This window comes from Rhipicephalus microplus, chromosome 1, assembly GCF_043290135.1.
Source record: "Rhipicephalus microplus isolate Deutch F79 chromosome 1, USDA_Rmic, whole genome shotgun sequence".
Lineage (NCBI taxonomy): Eukaryota > Metazoa > Arthropoda > Arachnida > Ixodida > Ixodidae > Rhipicephalus > Rhipicephalus microplus.
The window spans coordinates 233262588-233282637 of NC_134700.1; the positions used below are offsets into that span (position 1 = coordinate 233262588).

At 48.7% G+C, this 20050-nt stretch overlaps 3 protein-coding genes across 4 annotated transcripts in view; 1 reads left to right on the forward strand and 2 right to left on the reverse strand.

Annotated features, from left to right (window-relative positions):
• The window catches only part of LOC142761647 (myosin-IIIb-like), a 410699-nt gene that overhangs the window by 348716 nt on the left and 41933 nt on the right, over window positions 1-20050 (reverse strand). The window lies entirely within an intron of this gene.
• The window catches only part of LOC119160162 (uncharacterized), a gene marked incomplete in the record, with an annotated part of 240686 nt that overhangs the window by 111865 nt on the left and 108771 nt on the right, over window positions 1-20050 (reverse strand).
• The window catches only part of LOC119166429 (elongation factor-like GTPase 1), a 409196-nt gene that overhangs the window by 102268 nt on the left and 286878 nt on the right, over window positions 1-20050 (forward strand). The window lies entirely within an intron of this gene.

Consider the following 20050-nt stretch of genomic DNA (forward strand, 5'->3'; position numbering starts at 1 on the left):
TTTACGACGTGGGCAGTACTTGCGCAAGATGGTTTTGTGACTATGCTATGTTGGTGCCCAACCACAATGGCTGCGGTGATGATGCATTGAGCGAAGTTTAAACTTCTCTTGTTTTTTATCAATGACTTTTCCGTTGTTCAAACGCACGCAGCATCTGAAGTGTACAGCCTGAAGAAGAAGAAGAAGAGAAGAAGAAGAAGAGAAGAAGAAGAAGAAGAAGAAGAAGAAGAAGAAGAGAAGAAGAAGAAGAAGAAGAAGAAGAGAAGAAGAAGAAGAAGAAGAAGAAGAAGAAGAAGAAGAAGAAGAAGAAGAAGAAGAAGAAGAAGAAGAAGAAGAAGAAGAAGAAGAAGAAGAAGAAGAAGAAGAAGAAGAAGAAGAAGAAGAGAAGAAGAAGAAGAAGAAGAAGAAGAAGAAGAAGAAGAAGAAGAAGAAGAAGAAGAAGAAGAAGAAGAAGAAGAAGAAGAAGAAGAAGAAGAAGAAGAAGAAGAAGAAGAAGAAGAAGAAGAAGAAGAAGAAGAAGAAGAAGAAGAAGAAGAAGAAGAAGAAGAAGAAGAGAAGAAGAAGAAGAAGAAGAAGAAGAAGAAGAAGAAGAAGAAGAAGAAGAAGAAGAAGAAGAAAAAGAAAAAGAAGAAGAAGAAGAAGATTCGACAGATGCCATGCCTCGTGGCAGTCGGTGCCCGATCGAGAAGTGAAGTGTCTTCAATCGACGCAATATGTTGGCAAAATCGATGTGACTGTGACATCGGGTACGTTAGACCTCTTGCTGATGACCAGGTCTGTGAGCTTCCGCTACGTCGATCAGTGCCGACGCACGTGGAATGCGACATGAACCGTGTAATCCCCAGGATGTCAGGACATACTCATGTCATGACATTTCTCGACGGTGGCCAGGTGCCCCGCTTCAACTGTATGGGAAGCACATGCACACACACGCAAAGATTATATCTGCAGATGATGTTTTAAAACGACCCTCGCTTTCAGATACTATAGGAACCACTAGCTCATTTTAGGCGTAATTCTAATAACGTGCACAAAACGCCCCTTCTCAGACCATTCGAGGATTTGAGCAGGCAGCCTGCTACCTCACTACACAACGATTTTGGCCTCTTTCAACTTTGATTGCAAAGTTCAGAGAGAAGGCTTCAGAAACGACTCCTGGCTTTAGATTGGCTGACAAGTGCTCTTTCAATTGATATTCTACTTAATTGTGTAGCTAACGCCATGTCAATTGCTCGGTTCGTTTTTGTTAGCGTTATTTATCGTTGTTGTTTCCAAAGCCCACATCCGCTCCTACAGTGTATCGGAATGCGTCGGAACAACTCGTCGTGGTGACAAAGTTTTTGGGTAAAATGTTTTGGAGCATGTCCGTGTAGAACGAGAAGAAGAGGGCGCTTCAGGGCTTTAACGAGTCTGCCTCGCCACTGAAGCGTGCAGCGTCCGCGCAGCTTTAGCTTGTGGCATATTCTGGCAGCGCTTGTGGGTGTTCTATCCGTCCCGTCCTCGTCAATTCAGTGCCGCGCTTACTTTTACGAACAAGTTCCTCAAGTACGTCCATATGCGTCCAATTTGTGGCCATGGACTACTTTTCGTCGAGTCATTCGCTCAAATATTAAGAACTGCGCGCAGCTTGGCACATAACACTGCGCGCGCCTTGGTATGGTGGACGTCCTCCTCGCAGATGACGGCGTCCCTGAGTTTACGTTTCGGACTTTACTGCAGTTTACCGGTTGTACATTTTAGCCCGCTAGATTGTACCGGTGCTGACAAAGCAGGACACCTTAGGACCCTTTCAATGTTTACAGACACAGGCCCTTGATGACATCGGGTTTTGTTCACCGATGTGCTTTAATAGCATCAATGGGCAAGAAGATCTTTAAAAAAGAGCCCGCTGATTTTCTACAGTTTCCTTTTCTTATTTGGCAAAATATATTCTAATAAATGTTCTTTTGAGTTACATAAAATTATGAAAGATTTCCTTGAACTTTACGCACGTTCCTTTTATCTGAAAAACTAGAGAGATACTTTTCCTGAAAAAAAAAACAACTTAAAAACGTGCTTTCAGTTTTGACGTTAGGATAAGGTATATAAATGAGGTTACCGGAAGTTTTTTTTTTTTGTTTTGGAGGGGGGGGGGGGTACAACGCTTGCAATCTGGGAACCGTCCATACAGTAAAGTCCCTCCACGACAGCCTAACTGCATCACGACTGTGACCACACAGGTTGCGTTTTGAGGGTGCGCGCAAAACTAAAATGATAGCTTTCTTGAAGCATGGCGGAGGGTGTGAAAGTATAGCCTACGGCCGATAGAAAAAAAAAACTAAAAAATGAGGAGGAGGCTGACAAAAAAAGAATAACGTAGCTGAACGTTTCAACGCTGCCTTCCTCTCTCCGACCTAAACACAGTTATGTGTCTTCTCAAACGGGTCCCCGTTTCGAAAGAGAGTGCCACGCGTCGAAGCAAAAATTTTAATGACGGGAAAGGCAAACGGAAAGCTATATATAATAATAGGGCTGAGGCTTTACAAAAGTACCTCGTGAACCGCTTAGAAAATCCGTAAAATAGAGCGACAAAGAGAAGTTCTAGAAAAGAATGCGCGTAAAGGTAGGCAAGCACAAAGTGGAGGACCCTTTCCATCCCCTACACACAGCGCTCCAGTATATACGGACAGCCCCGCGCAGTTTTCGACGGTTGGTGCGTTCTAACGACCGACCTGCGCGCACAGACTGCGACCCCCATTCCTTGCGGCCATCCAGCCATTGAATCGGATCGTGAAGTCTTGATCGATTCCGACTGAATGGCTTTCCTCTGCACACGCTCTCGGGTCAGGGTCCCATTGTGTGTTTCGCTGGTGGGAGAGTGGCCGCGCGAGCTGCGCGAACCGCGTGCAGTGCGCCCAGCGGGTTCCCCTTGTCCTCGCTCACGTTCCCTAAAGTACACCGGTTCGTGACAATTGCTTCGCGTTATGGCCGTTGCGAAAATCCACGTCCTGTCACCCTGCCTCTTTGCGAGGCAGTAATTGGTTCAGTGCCTGTGACGTTGTCATCGACGTGTGATCTGCGTTAGCTTGAGTATATGAGGTCAGGTGTACAATGCGAATACGAGGACACCCCGGTAGTGTGACAACTGTGTCACGTTGCTAGCCTGCCGCGTCCATTATTGTGTGGTGTACATAGAATACGAGTCTACTATGTATTGCTGAACTATACCCGCCAAATTGAGCCATCTCTCTCTCTCTCTCTCTCTCTCTCTCTCTTCGTCTCTGTGTTTCATTTTGTATAAACAATTGTAGCTTTCGTGTTCACCGTTCAAAGCAAGCCGCAACTGGCTCCAACGCAGTGGTTGAAAAGCTAGCACAAATTTATAGAAGAGGCAAGCGTTAATCCGCAGGGTAAATGTGCGCTTCACGGCTTCAGTTAATCCTTGGTGTACTTCCTGACAACTGTTGCACTGACAACCTTTGAGTACACTGTAACTGGTTTGCCCGCCCGTGTGCTTATCACTTTTCAGTGCACTTGCCTTCCCGTGCCCATTATCTCTTCCCAAGGTTTGTTGAAAGTGAAAAACCAGGACTGACCTGCGCAAAGCAGTTAAAATTCCTTGATTTTCTGCTTTCTGCCTCTTTTCTGTGTGAACCGCACCAAGTGGTCGTGGTTCGAAGCACGGGTCAGTAATCGGAAGTGGTACCGTGAGCTATTTCTAAGCGCTCGAAGGCCGTGATAGCGAAATCACGTGTCAAGTAAGTATGGTTAAGTTGATTGATTGATTTGTGGGGGTTTAACGTTCCAAAACCACCATATGATTATGAGAGACGCTGTAGTGAAGGGCTCCGGAAATTTCGACCACCTGGGGTTCTTTGACGTGCACCCAAATCTGAGTACACGGGCCTACAACATTTCCCCCTCCATGAGAAATGCAGCCGCCACAGCCGGGATTTGATCCCGCGAGCTGCGAGTCAGCAGCCGAGTACCTTAGCCACTATACATACGTGGCGGGGCAAGTATGGTTCAAGGTTTGCTATTGGTGTCTTCGATTTCTTGGCTATCACCTCACCATCGCTATTTGGAAAGGAAAAAAAAAAGTCACGAGGTCACGGTCGTCGTCGCAGTACGTGAACGGTGAGGACGTGATTCAATGTTGTCACTCAACGCGCCTGGCAGTCGCCTGTGACATCCAGAAAGTGCACCGAACTATTTTCTTTTCCCAAACGCGGCAGAAGGCTTCGCACAATCATCACTGCACCGGCTTGGTCTGCGCCATGTTGTTTTGTGGGGAACGACGGCCGCACTGCGGCGAGGCTGCCCTCAGCCGTCGTCATGTGAATAGTGCAGAGGCTTCAGGGCATTCACGCAATAACGTTGAGCGTTCCACCAAGTTCACTCTCAAAGGCGAAGGCTTCTGTAATGGCGAGCGCAGCATCTTGACTGCAGCTGCAAGGGTTGGAATTTTCGTTTACGAGCGATTGCTGTAGCTTTATTCCTTTTTGAATACGGGCCTAGACCGTCGTGACAGAGAATAGGTGCTAGTAAAACTGCCCCTCTTCCAAGATGAAGTGCAGTGGAGGAGGAACCGTTTTATTCATTTCCGCACATTGGGTCCCAGCGACAACAAACAAGTCCTTACTTAGCGACAGAGGACGCAGGTGATTAACGCCACAAACGTTTGGAAGCGCTTGCTCAAGTTTTGTTAGGGGCGAAGCTCCTTAAGCCGTAAGTCGAGCGTCCGCAATGTATGTAGTAGTAGTCGTAGTAGTAGTATAGTAGGTAGCCTCCTCCACGGCTGGACTAGAGAAGCGGCATGCGCGCACTTTTTTTAATTGTGAAGGAAATCAGCGTGCGTTAACCATAATTAAAAATATAGTTGTTTCTGATGAACTAACCTACAGAGACGAGTATCGGTGACTCGATCTTCAATAAAACTTGCCTTGAATTTGATGCTTAATAAACAAAACTAGCATCAGAAGGACGCACTTTGAGCACTATCTCAGCAGAAAAGGTTGCCATGTGAAACTCGCTGGGCGTAACCTACTTGGGTTTAGCAAGGTTTAGCGAGCATGCCGCTCCTCTATTCCGGTCGTGCCACTTCTTGTTTAGTCCTTAGGATGTCCGCTGGATGGGGATCATTCTATATGATGAATATATGATGAAAAGATGCGAGATGGCGGTATACTTGGAGCGTTCACTAGATGGACGTACAGATAGACAGATGAACGGACGGATGGACAGACGTAGGGACAGACGCACTGATAAACGGAGACGGACGCACAGACGGATGCACGGACGGACGCAGGTACAGATGGACGGACGCACGAAATGACGCGCGGAAGAACTGACGGATGCTTCGCCCCACATGCACTGAGTGGATATGCTGTGATTTTTGTTAATCACCGGCATTACTCCGTGCTCCGGGCAAAAAGAAAATGCATGTATGCTTCGAGGCGTGTTCTAGAGGTTTGGCTAATTGATCAATTGTATTATGAAAAAATAAATAAGAAGAAGAAAACTAAGCGCTCACATCCGCCTTCGTCGGTTCTTGCGATACTGTCACATTGAAACGCGGTTCTCTATAGTGCACGCAATTTGATTTCCGTATCAGTAATGCTACCCTCCCATCCCACATTCGCGTGAGACGAGTGGGAGGGAGAAAAAGGGGGAGGGGTCAGGACAGAGTAGTGCGGTGCTATTCTTACCCCTGCATGAAGTAACTTACTACCAATATTACTAAACCAACATGCACAATAACGATTATTCAGCTCTTCGCCCGATTTTTAGGTGCATTGCTTCTTAGGACAGCTTCCGACCATTTCCACCGTCTTGAGGTATGAGAGAGAGAGAGAGAGATGTAACTCCTCCTTAACCCCTGGGAATTCGAATGGTCATGAAGAAATAAAATGATTTAATGCGTATTAAAGCTATTGTTAATGGCATATGATAACACTGCCATTTACGTAGGCTTCTAAAACGGCTATCTTCCTCCTTCTCTGCGCATTCTCTCTCGCACCATGAATGTATCCAAAGGGAGAAGGGGTAGGGGTGTTCAAACCTCTTAAACTGTTCCATTTTTGCTTGCGTATACATATACGCACATATACAAAAGTATGCACGATCATACATAATATATAATTGAACAGCCCCTCCCCCCCTTCCCCTCCCCACAAATTTATGGCTGTGCCCCTGCTTCGCGCATATGGAGATATTATATAGCTGTAAAATCAGAAACTTGTAACTTCTCCACGAAAGTTTCCTCCTACACATCACCATAAGAACACGAGCAAAGAACGCATCACCATTTGCTCGAGTGGCGCCCGTCGCGGTTTGCAACGAATGTATCGGACTGTATACAACAACAGAGGGAGAACGAACGATAGAGCCGTGCCAGCGGGTGTTAGAACTGACAGGACCGACGATTACGAGGGTGAACGCTTCTCTCGGGACAATACCGTTTTTGCCGCGCTGCATGTAGAAGATAGATTCTAGCACGATTTACTCGGCGAAACAATACACAGGAAGAACGCTTTCTGCTTTAGCGTTCGGTAGGCAACGCGTGCGATGAAAGAGGCGTCCCGTCGAACGATCGTTCGGAATCGTGCAATCTTGTCAAGCGACCGTTATCTGCCCGCCACTGCAAGCATGCAGGCATCAATGCACGTCGAGCTTCGACTTCCGCGTCGTTCCTATAGCGCACGTAATAGTGTAAACGCTATGTGAACAGCCCCGGAAACCGTGCACGTGCGCCCTAACGGGCGTGCACGAGGTTTACGCATGAGCGACCGGGCCATCGCTGGCTCCGGCGTCTTCATTCAGACGCGAAAAGATTCGGCGCCCAGAGGCGACAGCACTTTCGCGCATACGCCCCCACCGACCTATGCGACCTTTCTTACCGGCATGCACACCGCAGGTCCGCGCATTTATACACCACGGCGCCTGGCGCTGCCGCTATAGGCTACCCGACGATGGCCGGTCGTCCCAGTTTCCCACGCGTTCCGCTAACCGGACAATCGCGAGCCGGCGCGCCGCTTTGTGTAGACAAGGCTGGGGCTCCGCCAAGTGGCGATCATGAGCGAATAATGTAACAACCGCGCGAGTGACTGCGACTTCGCACGCCGTAGCGTACGCGCTATCAGGGGTATCGCTTATGGCGCGAAAGCGAACCTTGCGACGCGCCCGCTTGTGGGAACGGAGCGCCATGCAAATGTCAGCCGCTTTCCCACCGCAAAGGCGCCTGCTCACTGCGCGGCGAGGCAGGGTCGTCTATTTGTTTATATATATCAACGTGTAAAGAGCCGATTCGTGAAAGATTAAAAACACGTACAGTTGGTCAAGTTTCGCGCGCTTAGTTGAAGCTCAGGCAATATAAAACGGTGAATGAAAAACGACCAGCTTACAATGTCAAAGAAAACATGCCTTCATCGATACAGCACACTTGTTCTCTTTACAAGGGATTGGCCGCTAGGGGGCCACGGTGTGCGGACGCGCGTCGCATCGGCTCCGCAGATTTTCTATGGTTTTTCGGCGATTTCTGGTTGTTTGAAGTGCATCGGATTTCGTGAAGTACAGCGAACAGTGAACGTCGAATTTCAGCGGTGAGTGGCTGTTTTTCGGTCTTCTGCAAGCTGAAAACTTCGAGGCAGCGACCGTCGCGCCCGGCCAGACGCACCGCCGCATAGCGGCTTCTGCGTCGTGGTCGCGTCTCAAGCGTCGGCGGATGGACGCTCTTCAGGAAACACCGAGGCCTCCTCAGGAGCAGCCACTGGTTCACACAGATGAGGAGTCTGCTACAGAAACCACTCAAATGGACGTTCAGACCTGGTCACTGCAGGGTTCGTCCGAAGAAGTCGACAATGTGTCTGCAGGGGAACGCCAGGATGGTGCCGCATGGACGGAGGATGGCTGGCACACGGTTTTGACACGCCGGCAAAAGAAGAACCAGAAGAAAAACCAGAAAAACGCGTCAGAAGCTGTGGAGTGCAACGCCTCGTCAAGCAGCCCACCGAAGCAGGGAAATCAGGTGAAGCGCCGACGTCGTACGAGAAGTCGCCGTCCGCTCCCGCCCCTGCCAAAGGACGACATAAAGATCATCCTTAGGCCTCACAAAGGCCTCGCCGTAAAAGACGTACTCGGCTATGAACTTTCCACCGCTGTAATAGACGCTTGCCACCGACACTTCGACGGTGGTTGCTTCATGCTGCGCGTCCACCCGGGCTCGAATATTATCATCGTATCGACGCCCCACGAGCATGTAGCCAAAGAGCTGCGAGAGATCACGCATCTGAATATCAGGGGACGAGTGCACTCATTCAACTCGTATGTGGCGGATCCTGAGGACGTCCTACGAGGCATAGTCCATGGTATTCCGTCGGGGACTTCTCAAGCAGAACTCATGGCGAATCTCCGTGTGAGAACACAGGGGGTCAAGATTGAGCGGGCACGCATGCTCGGATCTACGAAGACCGCCATCATTACCTTCACGGGCAGCACACTGCCTAGGTGCGTCTATTTCATGGGAGCGGAAGCCATCTGTTATCCCCACAAGCCTACGAGGCAGGCTTGCAAGGTATGCCACTCCACAGGGCATCGAACTGACGTGTGCCCAACGCCCGACGCCAATGTATGCTCCACGTGTGGAACAAGTGAACCCGCACAAGGACACGAGTGTACCCCTAAGTGCGTGATATGTGGTGAGGACCATATGACAGGTGACAAAATGTGCAAGAAGAAGCTTAAACACGTTCCGCCTAGGAGGTCCCGAGTGGATCAGCCAAAACGGAGGCACCATCCACGCTGGTTCAGCTCCGAGCGGGACTCGTCAGTGGAATCACGCTCACGTTCAAGATCCAAGTCACGGGCTTCCTCAAAGGGTCGAGCCCAGTCTGCGTCCAGAAAACAACTCAACAAACAGCCGCATCAGCAGCAGCACCAACAGCAGCAACAGCAGCAGCAACAACAACAGCAGCAGCAGCAGCAACAGCAGCAACAGCAACAGCAACAGCAGCAGCAGCAACAGCAGCAGCATCAGCAGCAGAAGAAGAAAGCGCTGGTACAAATCTTGACGCCGCCCAAAGAGGGGACGGAGGCAGCCGCCTGCCAGCCAGCAAACACGGTGAGCTGGGCGAGGATTGTGTCTCCATCTGCTCCCTTAATTGAGAATCCCGAATATCAGAAAATGGTTGCCGAGAATAAGCAGCTTGCTTTAGAAAACGAGAAACTTCGATGCCAGATTAAGGAGGAACGCCGGGAGTTCCACAAAATCATATCATCTTTAGAAACCAAACTTGAAGCCAGGCTTAACGCCTTAGAGGCGAACAACAACGCCACTCATGCTATCTCCAGGGCAACCGTAGCCCACTCTTTGGAGGGAGGAACGGCGAAAGTAGACATACCTCAGAGGTTTAGCGAGGAGGCCCACGTTAGCCAGTTACAGATGGGGGAACAGTTGCAGAGCTTGCGAAACTTAATGCGAGAACTCCAATCACAACAGCAACGAGCAGCGTCTGAACTCCGAGAGCAGATGATGCAGCAAATGCATCAAATGTTTTCGGAATACAGGAAAGAGTTTGCAGCAGAAACGGAACAACAAAGACGATACGTTAATGACTCAGTTGTAGGCATTCAGCGTGCCATCAACAAGCGGGTCAGTGTTACCTCCGCGAGCAGTCCACTACCGAAGGACCGTCGAATCACGGAGAAAGCAGACACCCCCCAATAAAGGCAGTAGTCACCATGGCGCGAACTAATTCCACGCAAAACTCCGACCACCTAGAAATCTGGCAGTGGAATTGTCGCACGTTCCACAAACGAGCGGCGGCATTGCAGAATTACATCCATTCGGCACTAATCCCACCTGATGTAATATGCCTGCAAGAAGTTGGGAACCGTCCCGTCAAATTGCAGGGATATTACACATTATACGATCCAAAATACCCCCGCGTTGCAGCGCTGGTGAGTAACTTCATGACAGTCGCGCTAGATCATTACGATCAGACTGACATTAATCACCAAATTATCGATGTCTTCCCACAAAAACGAGGAAAAGTACGAACGAAAATTTTAAACATATACAGTCCTCCCAAAAACCGGAATGACGACTTCGGCCCACTCCTAAACGAGGCAGTTCGAGCCGTTGGCACCAGAAATCAATTAGTGGTGGTGGGCGACTTTAATGCTCCGAGCACCGCTTGGGGCTACGTCCGGGATTCACCCAAGGGAGTGTTATTAGAGAACACCACGTCTAAATTAGGTTTTACCCTTATCACTCTGCCAACAGCACCCACCAGGCTTGGTAATAGCATTAGCAGGGACACGTACCCTGATTTGACCTTCACCTTCAACATTAAAAATGCCACGTGGTCAAACCTCGATGAAAATCTTGGTAGTGACCATTATATTCTTAGCACCTCTATAGCATCACCAAAAGTTCGTCGTGTCGCTGGTGACGTTGTGATGACAGACTGGATGACCTTTCGAAAGCGCCCTCTGCCGGAGCAAACGCCCTGTGATGTCAGTGGGTGGGTTGCTTTCATTCGAGAAACGCATGATGCCACCTCTAAGAAAATAGCGCGCACAGTTGAGGCGCCTGCGATAGACCGGCACCTATTGCACATGTGGGATAGTAGGCGACGCCTGATCAAGAGGTGGAAAAAACAACGCCTCAACCGCTGCCTCTACAGGCGAATCGCTGCTCTGTCGGAGGAAGCGAATGAATACGCCACGAAACTTGCCACCGATGGTTGGGTGCAGTTTTGCGGTTCTCTCCGCGGTACACTAGGGACTAGCCAGACGTGGGCGATACTGAGGTCCATGCTGGAGCCGGACAAATCTAAATCCTCCGTGAACCGCATTCTTCAAAGAATAGTACACAGCTACCCCGGCACCGACGGAGAGTTGATCCAGGCGCTTAAAGACCGTTATATCGGTACTGATGTGGTTCCGCCAAGTACATTAGAGTACATCGGTAGCGAGAATGCCACATTAGACGCCGCAATCACGAAAGAAGAGGTTTTCGCGGCAGCCCAGGCAGCCAATCGGAACTCTGCGCCGGGGTCGGATGGTATAACAAACGCTATGATAAGAAACCTCAGCACTGAGGTTCTTGAGCAGATAACGCAATTTCTCAACGACCACTGCTGGTCCCAAAGTCACGTTCCTCCGGAGTGGAAGGAAGCCAAAATAATAACTATACCAAAGCCCGGTAAAGCACCATCGCTCGGAGCCCTGCGGCCCATTTCGCTTACTTCGTGCATGGGCAAGCTCTACGAGCGAGTAGTACAGACACGGCTTCAAAATTACATTGAAAAAGAAAATCTGTTTCCCGCTACCATGATTGGTTTTCGCTCCGGACTCTCAACCCAGGATGCCTTCCTCCTTTTAAAAGAAGAGGTCATGAGTTGCGTACCCAGGGGAGGCGAACATTTGGTCTTGGCCCTCGACCTCAAAGGGGCCTTTGATAATGTTTCGCACGAGGCCATTCTCTCTGAACTCAACACAATCGGCTGCGGAAAACGTACATTTAACTACATTAAATCCTTCCTCTCTGGGCGGACGGCAACTATTGGGATAGGCGACACGAGATCGGTGCCGTTCTCGATGCCAAATAAAGGCACACCGCAAGGGGCAGTCATCTCCCCCTTGCTCTTTAACATAGCTATGCGCAGACTTGCTCACGAGCTCGAAGCAATCCCGCACCTTGGATATACATTGTATGCGGACGACATCACACTCTGGGCTACGAAGGGTTCACTGGCGCTGAAAGAGCAGACCCTCCAGGCTGCTGCGACAGCTGTGGCAGAGTTCGCAAGAAATAGTGGGCTGAGCTGTGCGCCTGAAAAATCTGAACTCATAAGAATACACAGTAAGTATTACAAAAGTAACGGTGACATAAACTTACAGGTAGACGGCCATGCCATAGCCGAGGTTACTCAGGCCCGTATACTTGGCTTCTGGGTCCAAAGCAATGGCAAAGCCAGTCACACGATAACCACCTTAAAGACTACGGTTAAACAGATAGCTAGAATGATCCGTCGCATCACTTATCATAAAAAAGGCATGAAAGAAAAGGATACTCTCCGGCTTGTCCAGGCCTTAGTTTTGAGCAGAGTGACGTATGGCCTACCGTACCACTCACTCGACAGAAGTGAGGAGAGCCAGGTGGATGTGCTCATTAGAAGCGCTTTTAAGGCAGCACTTGGTCTACCCACCAGCACACCGACCGAGCGGCTCCTAGCTCTCGGTATACATAACACTTATGCTGAGCTCAGTGCCGCAGTCCTCATGTCTCAGAGGAATCGTCTAAGTGAAACTTCAGCAGGCAGGGCGATACTCACTAGAATAGGAATTTCGCCCCACCCACAGCACATTGATGAGGAGCTGGTCGACGTAGCCCAAGAGGTCCGCAGGCGAATCTCAATCGCACCGGTGCCCAAAAATATGCATCACGACTTTCACGCTGAGCGACGTACTGCGAGGGTAAACTGGCTTCGAAAGCAATTCGGCTCAGCTTCAAATGTCGCGTACGTCGATGCGGCCAGTTTCGATTGGCAGAGACACATAATTACTGTTGTCGACAACAACATGACGCTGCTAACGAGTGCCTCCGTACGCACGACCTCGGCTACAAAGGCGGAGACGATGGCCATAGCCTTAGCCTTAAGGTTTCAGGAGCGTAGAGGGGAGCCATCAGTTATTTTATCCGACTCCCAGGAAGCCTGCCGGCTCTTTTTAAGGGGCCGCCTTCCAGCAATGGGGCTGAGGCTGCTAGGATCCAAACTCACTCACCACCATCGCTTGATCTGGTGCCCGGGACACGCAGGTCTCGAAGGCAATGAAAGGGCGGACGCTCTAGCTCGTGCGTTTTGTAACCGAGCGGAGAATCCATCTCTTTCATTGACCATGCCAATTTTACCTAGGGAGATTCTAGCTCACCAGCGCTTCACGCGTCAAAAATGTGGAACACCTCACAGATCCCTTAATGGGGAAGAGGCCACTGACCTTAGAAAAATTCAAACGGATGTATTTCCGCACCTACTGAAGTTACACGCGATACATCCAACTCTTTACCCGGCTGTATGTCCATGGTGCGGTGGAAGACCGACTCTCTACCACATATCGTGGGGGTGCGATCGTAAACCAAGCGACATAACCAATTTTCTCGGCGAACCTTTAACACCTAGTATGGAGCAGTGGGAGGCACACCTCGCTAGCTCGGACCCAGGGGTGCAGCTCGCACTACTGGATCAAGTCCGGCGGGCGGCTAAGGCCAGTGGAGCCCTGGACGTAGGGCCCCAACCATAAAGGCTCTAAAACGCCCCTCTCCCTTTCCCCTTCAATAAAGTTTTACTCTCTCTCTCTCTTTACAAGGCATTTCATTCAGTCATGAAACTAGCAAAAAACAAATAATATAAAAATAGACCTGATATGACATTCTGAAAATCCTAAAACAATTAAGATCGCACGAAGAAGACTGTTTAGGTACAATCATTATTGAATGCGAGTTTTACCATGAAATGCTACACATGGGAGCTTTAACCGCAGTTTAATTCGACGCGATCATATCACTTCCCTTCCTAGTTCGTTTTTCATATTGGTACAGCTGTCATTTTTTTATTAATGGCTTAGGACAAACCTTGCAGCCCTCTTCTGTATTTTTTTTCATATTTGTCACTTATGCCAAGAAATATGTCAAGCGACCTCATACGGCGCAAGCGTATTCAGGCATAGGGTGAATGTATGCTAAGTACACCATTTATTGTGAACATGCCGGCGCCTGTCTCAGGCTTCACTATATAAGATATAACAATTTGGTGGCCTTCGCCACCACTGAATCAACATGAGCATTCCATGAGTGCACTTCCATGGTTTTTCATTCGTTCTCCACCTACCCGCAGCTGCCCAGAAAAAAACCTGCCGTTCTTCAGCTCCTTCAGGACACTGGGCAGCTGTCTGTAGAAGACGGCCTCGGCCATAGACGCCACTCTTATTCCCATCTTTAATTCTCTCTCCTCTATCCCCTGCAGACGCTGACGTTGCTTCTACTTAGGGCTGCAGAAATAGCGTCTTTTGCGCTCGCCATGCTTCTTCTCTAATCGCTCACGTATGGTGGCCAGCGAGTGCCATTTCACTGCGGTTAGCGGTTGTTTTGCGGAAGTTGCCCCGCCGCGGTGGTCTAGTGGCTAAGGTACTCGGCTGCTGACCCGCAGGTCGCGGGTTCGATTCCCGGCTGCGGCGGCTGCATTTCCGATGGAGGCGGAAATGTTGTAGGCCCGTGTACTCAGATTTGGGTGCACGTTAAAGAACCCCAGGTGGTCAAAATTTCCGGAGCCCTCCACTACGGCGTCTCTCATAATCAGAAGTGGTTTTGGGACGTTAAACCCCACAAATCAATCAATGTTTTGCGGAAGTTGATAAAAGAGCAAAGGACTTTGTTGAGCCTCACAGTGTTTGGATATAATTATGTTATCTTTTTTGCGTGATTAACAGTTTCAACCCACGCTCGAAAACAAAATTTGGGCTTAGGTAGCGGTCATATAGGTGCTTATTTGAAAAAAAGTCATTTATAGGTACTATAAAAACCCTACAAAAACTCTTATTAACCTCTAATTCATGCTCGTATATCAAAATGGCACGATAGGAACGCAAGGAACAAAATAGACATTTGCCTATAATCCGGTCTCTCTGACTTACATAACATGCATCTCATGATTTTCATGTTAGGGTCTGTCGCTTGTGTTCGCCATACAGTCATGTCATACCATACACCAGTTTTGTATCATGTCATGTGAACGAAACCACCACAAGAGCAGCAAGACCATGAAACGTAAATCATGACATTCATGGCATACAAGTCATCGTTTTCATGTTATGACTAGTCAGTGATGTCCATCATACAGTCATGTTATGTTATACCAATTTTGGTATCGATACCATTATCCAAACGGCCAGGAGAGCTAAATGTCGTAGGCGACTTGACAGATAGATATATAGAAAGATAAGCTCAAAGTCGCTCAAGTTCGCTAAGAAATGCTTCGCATTTAAAAGCTTTCGAAGGTTGGCCTCAGTGTATATATTGAGAACAGCATGCCTGTTCATTTTTGTCAAGTTCTCACGAACAATACGTGAAATATATATTCGCCTTCTGCGCGCACTATATGTTCAGAATGCGCATTAGTATGGCGCTCTCCAGCAGAATCTCTTCGCTTTTTCGCTTTCTTCCTTTACTTTCTTGTTTATTTATTCATTCACTTATTTCTGTTCTTCATAATATGCAGGGCGGTTTTTCTTTCTGAAACATCCCTTCCGGAGTGTATATAGTACAGCCGGCTACACCGGAAACGAGCATAAAAAGAAAAGAAAAAAGAAAATGACAAAAAACACAAAGAAAAAACAGGCACGGCTGTCCACCACCGTCCGGTTTCTTTTCCTTCCTGCGCAGGGCTCGTAACGGGAAGCACCGTTGCAAATGCGCATACCAGAACGCGCGCGCTCAACTGCGCGTTTAAAAGCGCACCGGTGGTGTATACACAGTCCTCGCGTAGACAAGACGGCTGCTCTCTCTCCTCTCCTCATGCCTCAAGGCGCGGCAAAGGATTTCCACGCGCTCGGAACGTAATTACGGCCGCGTTTTGGGCACGACGACTGCCAGGCTGCCAAAACGCAGGCAGGCCCCCGCATTTCACAGCGTGCGAATTGGGCGGCGAAAGTGGTCCGGGGACGAGACGTAATACAAGAGGTTCGCACAAACAAGAACGGCGGTTACGCGCGGCATTTGTGCACACGAAGAACAGTGCGCGCCCCACCTCGACGCTTTTCTTTTCCTTCCGACTTTGCATAATACTCAGCAATCTGCAATGCATATAGAATACAGAGCTGGACGCACATAGTGCACACCTTCTGTTCGTTTCTACGATGCTATCACGTATATATACATCGGTGGCCGTACGGTACAGTAGCGTGACACATAGCCGGCAGCTGTGTATGCGGCAACTGATTAGAATGACCCACCGGGAAGCTTCCTTCCCCCTGATTTATGCATGCCCCTTCGTCGCGAAGGGTTTATTTTTGTAAGTGTGTAAAGAGATCGCGCTTCGTACTTAACCGCTGGTGCGAGATATGGATGACATCACTGTTGACTTGTTTTTTTTTTGTTTTTTTTGCGCATTCTCTTTTTATGTGCGTGTGTTCCATGTCACCTATGACGCTCCTTGAGTTTCTCTTTCGTGCCTTGGTGATTACCGCCTTTTCGGTATCTCGTTTGCATAGCTTATTAAACGAGAACTAGCACAGTGGTTTCCAGTGAAATCATGGCAATCTGCACGATACGGTTTTATGTCACCACGCGTGCAGTTAGTGCGGCCACGCTCTCTTTAAAACCCTCTTTTTTCATGAGCTTATAAGGACCCGTCACCTTCGCAACGGACGACTTGCGAACTGCTAACAGCACACGCCGCGAAGAACGCCATTGTCAAAGAGAGTTAGGTATACGATTGACACAACGGGTGCATAGGTACATTTTTTTACAGCGAAAGTTCTTGTGAGACCACTACAAGGGCCGTTGATTGATTGATTGATTGATTGATTGATTGATATGTGGGGTTTAACGTCCCGAAACCACCATATGATTATGAGAGGCGCTGTATGTGGACGGCTCCGGAAATTTCGACCGCCTGGGGTTCTTCAACGTGCACCCAAATCTGAGCACACAGGCCTACAGCATTTTCGCCTCCATCGAAAATGCAGCCACCGCAGACGGGATTAGATCCCGCGACCTGCGGTTCAGCAGACGAGTACCTTAGCCGCTAGACCACTTCAGTGACAACAACGGTCGTGGGCGCCGTAGTTGTCTGCCGCCGCCAATGTTTGTAACCACTATGTCACAAGATAAGGAAAAAAACAAAGTAAATAAATAACACTAAGGCCAAAATGGGATTCGAACCCGGGTCTCCTGCGTACCAGCGCAGTATTCTACCCCAAAGCCGTGCAGGTGCTTCAAACACTATCGCTAAGTGGCCTTGGGCAGGCTTGATGACGGGAAAGGAATCTTGTTACTATAAGTAATAAAACTTTTTAAAACAGCAAAGGAACAACCAGGCGTCATACACTACGAATTGTGTAACGAGTGGGTCGTTGAATGCTGCAGCCCCCATTGCAAAAGCTTTTAGCATAATTTTTCATCGTCTCCAGCCGTAGCATCAAAAAATTTCATAAAGTTTTTTTGCAAGTGTGTAGTGGGTACCGCGCTTTTCCGAAAAATCGCGAAGAGTGGCGTAGTGAGTTCCTTCCTGCTACTTAAAAATTATGATGATATTTGACGTGGTGGGTACCCTGCAAGTGTGTTTCAATCAGTTACCCAAGAAGGGTTTAAGAAAGGCTCTGAAAGGCCGCTCTTCCAGCTATCGCTGTGACTGTGCTGCGCGTTCCGGGCAGACCAGGTGGTGTTTTATTTATTTTCTTTTAGCAAGCCTGTTAGCCACAGGCGTGTTAGCCACTGGATAACACGCCTGTGGCGACCTTTTCCTACCCGTCGGGGCTTTCGCTGTTTAAGGATTCGGACACTTTCCAGATTATGTTTGTAATTCGCACTTGCGACAGCGCCGACTAACTCGAGCCCCTCTCTGGCGCCTATAGATGTCGGTCTCACGCGAGCATGGGCTGTGCTTCGGGCGTACGAGGAAGACTTATAAACACCCAGCTGCCACGCCGTGCTTTAAAAACATAAGGAAGCGGTACCAAAGAGCAGAAAGACATCATACTTTAATGAACAAGAAAACATTGAATACAGGCGGTGGCGACTCGAGGAAACGAAAACCGACCACACGTTAAGTACCTTGCCGCGCGTTGGTCTATCAGAAAGTTCTGAGGAGTGCTTCTACAGAGAAGGAAAGCAATTGACGAAGGAGCGAGGTGGTGGCGCGTTGTAAGTGAAATGGAAAGATGAGCAGCAGCAGATGACGGCGCATGCGGAAGCTGAAGAGACTGCGGCGACGTGCCGGCTGTTATTCTGCTGCGCGTGGCCGAGAGGAGCGGGAAAGACGAGAGTTCGAACGCGGAAATGGCACGACGACGAAGACGGATGCGTGGGACGACGGGGAAGTTGTCACCGCGTCACGTTCCTCACCAAGTCCTCTTCGCAGCGAAAACCGACTACGGACGCCTTATGGGAAGTGTCGCGTGCCATCGCTGGCTGAAACGACCAGCAGTACACACACGAGCTGTGGGAGAAAGTGTCGCCTTTCCGGTTTGCGCGCGAACGTGCAAGGACACATATGCCGCGCCTGAGGCTGAGTGCCTGATGCGTTAAATACTGTAAACTAACTACTCCCTCGCTGGATTTCGTGCAGACTAGTTGTGCCCCCGCGATCTCCAACGACAGCGCAGCTCTGGCCGACTGGGCTCCCCCTACGACATCTCTTGACGCTGACAAGAGCTCTCGCCAAGTGGTGCACCGTCCTCGGACTCCTGCGACCGTGTCCATCTTTCCTATCTCCTCTTTAATTCCGTCGTTGACTGTCTCTGCGCCTCGCTCTCTCCCTCCTCTCCCTATCTATTTACATTTTAATCATATTCTTTTAATCCATCCTTACCCCATCCCTTGTGAGCTACTGTTGAGGTGTCGCACTCCGATGCAGACAGTTACGGGGCTCACTTTTCTTTTCTCTTGAAAAACCGCATAAGAAGGCATCTATACTTGACTATACGGAGGTTAGGCGCGGTATATTCAACGTTATAGTTGCGCGAGAAGGCAAATTGCATGTTTGAAGTAAGGCACGAAAAAATGGCCAGTGTAGTGGTTGTTATTACCACGAACCGCAACACAGTGCACAAACTATAAAAAAAAACGTGGAGTTTTCGTAGTTTTTTTTATTGTTATCCAGCTATTTGCATTGTTCCTATTAGACTCGGAGGCAAATGTTGAATTGGCAAGTTGGCTCTTTGGAGGAGTGCTATGTGGAGGAAAGTTTGTGAAAAACGGAAAAATATTCAACCACCCGTTCGTACTAAGAAGCTGCTGAGATAATAGACACGAATTTTTCCGCAATTAAGATTTCCAGTTTCGAGATGACAGAAAAAAATTAGTAACCTTAGATAAGAACGAGCCTTTCGTCAGCCGGGAAGCTTCTTTTGCGATAAATTTGTGCCACTTTTCCTAGTATAGCTCGTGCCACAAATACCGCAAGGAGTTTGTCATTTGGGCTTTTGCACCAGCGATGATCAAAAAGCAACCAGAGTGTCCACAGCGACGCTGTTGGTGTCTGCTGAAGGTTCCTGAATTTAAAATCGTTTTCTCATTTTTTATTTCATTATTCTTCCCCTTCGCATTCATTGTCATTGACCCGCTGAGGATATAGTGCCAGGATCTCGCATTCCGAGAGCGGCATCCATTCGGCTTCAATCGGCTGCAGCAGGAACAAGTTCCGCAAGATATCTGTGTCTTTCCACACAGTCGACACGTAGTTGTGCCATTGGTGATAGCGTCGTGCCACTTGCACAACGGGTAGCATTCCAAGCTTCTTGCGACATCGCTAAAGTATGAGTAGACTGTCCACCTTTTGTGGCGACTGCAATCCGTCCGACGCACATCGAAATTTATCGAACGTTTTCCTCACGAAAAGGAAATGCGGGCATTGCTTCGGGCAGAAGGGCCGCCATAAGTTCTAAAGTATTTAATAAATATTGTGCAACACAGCATCTCCGGGCTCAAGACAAGAGCGAAGATATATTTACTGATTAGAAAGGTGACAGCTAAATAGTATTTTATTTTAAACATCTGAAAAAGTTATAAGTTACCGAAAAACTGCTGGTCGGCCGCGTTGCAAAAGGAGCGTGTGAATCCCACCAACCAGAGCACCAGCGAACTTACCTGGATGAAACCATCCGGGGTGATTATGTAGCGCTGTGTGTTGATAGAAACTACCAGTGTGATTTCTACGTTCTACAGGGGAAAGGGGGGGGGGGGGTTGTCGACCATGCATATTACCTAAGCCTTTGCTATTGAAAACATGTACGTAAATGCGTTCAGCATAAAAATTACGGTGGTATCATTATTACTTTAAATCGCATCGTG